Below are 3185 nucleotides of genomic sequence, written 5' to 3' on the forward strand. Positions count from 1 at the left end.
CCATCACAACTTCTCAGAGACAAAAGTGACGACAAATTGTTTACGTCTACAAAAATCACAAAACACAACAATATTCTGCCACAAAGAAGAAACGGAGTCGGCCAGAACCAAGCTTCCATCAGCTTCTTCTTGATAAATAACGTACAAGCAATTAGCAAATGTATTATTATTAAAATTGGAACGATTAAAACGTTAACGCCGCTCTTTGTTGTGCTGTTAGATTGCTTGCTCTTCATGTAATTATCGATGTTTATTTAAAAGCCTTGAGTTCTTTTATGGGTGTTTGTGAAGTATTCTAGATACAGCTCAGCAAACTACACTGAAGCTTATATTCATAATGCTCTGATTCTATTCAAACTGTTCATGAGGAGGATCTGTTTGTTATTGCGTCATGCATACAGATATGCCAGTAAATATAAGTCGGATAAGAAGTAAGAAGTGAAGTACAGGCGAGCGCTTCAGTCATTCTGGGAACATCAGTTTAGTTTTAGTTGTAGGATGTGGGTGAAGATCACGTATCTAGACGTCTTAGAAGGTTGGTCTTCTGATATAGTTTGTTGTGCTCCAGTGTAGTTTGTCTGCTTGGCCCTGTTCTTTGACTGACAGGTCTTAAAGGCCTTTTGAGGCGGTTGAAGTGAGCTTAACCTCCTACTTAACTTCAGTCTTTGATAAACGCTAATATATTGAAGAATTTGTATAAGGGAGAGTATATATTACCTTTGGGTAAGTACATTTCTGACCCACTTGATGCTCTAAGACCAATACATCTACAGCAGTCTCTCCTGATTTCCATTGATCATGCCTCCAAACGCCGGTGCTGGATCCAGTTAGACATTCCAGTCCCATCGCGGGAACTTTGGCCATTAAAAAGTTAAAAAAGTTCACACTTAGTGCTATTAAATAATTATTAATGGAATCATTTCCATTTGCTGGTTATGTTTTTGTTATTTATACACTTTCTGACTGCAACGTCTGCCCGATGCCAATTAAGACGTTGACTTTGGCCGGTTGATTGTTTAGTCGGCGCCAGAACGTAAAAAAAGCTGTTTTCTATTTCCGTCTGTTTTTCACCCGGCGATGAGCCTCGTTATCGTTTCCTCTCCGCGTGCGGTTTGTGCGACCAATCAGATCGCACGCCGCCGCTCTGAGCTCAGAGATGAGGAAGGTGACACGGCGGTCGGCTACTTCGCATCGCCAAGCAAACGGTAGAACGGAGAGAAAAGCTTACTTCATCGCAGTCAGTCAGGTCTTATTAACGCATCGGAAGACGGAGACGAGTTCCTGCCTCATGATTTCCCTTCTTTTCTTTATTCTTTCCTCTCTACTAACACTATTAGAATAGTAGAAACATACGCGTTGGAATCATATCCATCATATATTTGAAGTGCATTCATCATCAATGATTGAACCTATTTCGGGGTGTAATTTGTTAGAGGATTTTAAACATTTTCATGATAATGAATATTTTAAAATGAGTCACTTTGCTTTAAGCATTCCGGCTCCGACTCTCAGTGCTAAGTGGAAAACCGTTTTTGAAATATGATACACTGTAACTTCTCGGCCTCAAATTAGCCGCGTAAGTTAAAAAAAAAAAACCCCATGCAATTAAAAGTATTAAGAATCAGCATCAAAGGGAAGCAAGAGACGAAGGAGGAGTGATAGAGGAGTGGAACTCTGCCCTTATTATTCTCTCGTCTAAATCCACTTTTCGCAGTCATACTCGATCGATAACGGAGGCTGAAACTGATGTGAATCCAGTTTTGATTTTTGTTATTCTCCCGGCGATCTGTTAATGCAGCGCGTGTGAATCTGTGGCTGTGAGCACAGTGTGCATTTTAACCGAGAGCCTGATGAAAATATACAGCAGCAGTCTGACCAGAGAAGAAAGAGGAGCGGCCTTTTAAAGACATATCGTGGTTCTTCTGAGGCTGCCGGGAATCACAGCCTTTTTCCTTTTAAAACAATATCCGACGTCTGAAATAATTGACGCCTACTCTTGTTAAAAAAAAAAAAAAGGCCCGCCGGCATGAAAGTGAAGCGCATTAAGACGTACCTGCAATTCATGGACTCTCTACTTAAAACACATTTTCGTGGGCTCTTATTTGTTCCATTACTTCACTTTCACCGAATACATTTTATTTATTGAGTGCTGTCAACAAACTTCTGACAACAAAGGACGTGAAAGACAAATAGTACATTTAAAAGAACAGACTTCCCCGCTTCGTTTCGATATGCGTGGAAGAAGAACGGTCCAATTTGGGAAAACAGTATATTACGTTTTTCAAGTTCTACATTTATCTGAAGGGGACTTGAACCCGACCTAGTTTCCGAGAGGTCCTTTCCTCTTTGGGATTATGTGCATGACAGCCCGGCAGTGAGCTATGACGTTTAGCCGCTGGCAGGAGGGCCCATAATTTACCATAAGAAATGGGTTCTGGACTTTTTTTTTTCCCCAACAATACATGACTAATGGCTAAAAACTTTTCTTCACAGTAAGTTTAGAATTTAAAGCAAATTAGCTTCTCAATTACCAAAAAGAGTAAGCGCAGCACTTAGGAGGAAATCTGGGAAATGCTGCATGGCTGGCTGTTCTACAAGGACATCATCGGGCCTGTGCTGTAATAATATATCATATAATATACGTCAGACTGAAACTGAAGCTGGTGTCTGAAGCCTCTAAGTTGATGTAGCACATCATCTGCTGTGTGCGGGCATATCGGAGGTTAGGAGTGACTGCAAGCATGTAACTCTGCTTGGTCTCATAGTAGTGGTGTGACGTTGTTGAATAGGATTGATATATATATATATATATATATGTATATGTATACACACAAACCCACGGCTCCTACGAAGTGGTATCGTCTGTAGTAGAGTCTGTGTACAGACGTTGTGAGTTTGTCAGTCGGTTTGGTCTCCAGGTGGCCTGGATCAGGGTGGGAACCATTGTGTGTAGCTAACAGGAAGTAGGGAACGGCTATCGAGGGCACCAGCTGTCCGTGAGGATGGGCCGGTCCGCTGGCTTCCTGTTTCTCAACGCTCCGTTTGCCCCGGAGCAAAACAAAACCAGCTTCCCTTTCCAGTTTTGAGAAACAATAGATGTTGCAAACAGCAAATCCTCTTCTCCCTCTAGTCCTCCTCCTTCCTCACCTCTTCTTCATCTTTTTGCTCTACCACATTATGCTCCT

The sequence above is a fragment of the Cebidichthys violaceus genome, unplaced genomic scaffold, assembly GCF_023349555.1.
Source record: "Cebidichthys violaceus isolate CVI_PGR_0920_01 unplaced genomic scaffold, fCebVio1.0.p SCAF_2, whole genome shotgun sequence".
NCBI classification, from domain to species: domain Eukaryota; kingdom Metazoa; phylum Chordata; class Actinopteri; order Perciformes; family Stichaeidae; genus Cebidichthys; species Cebidichthys violaceus.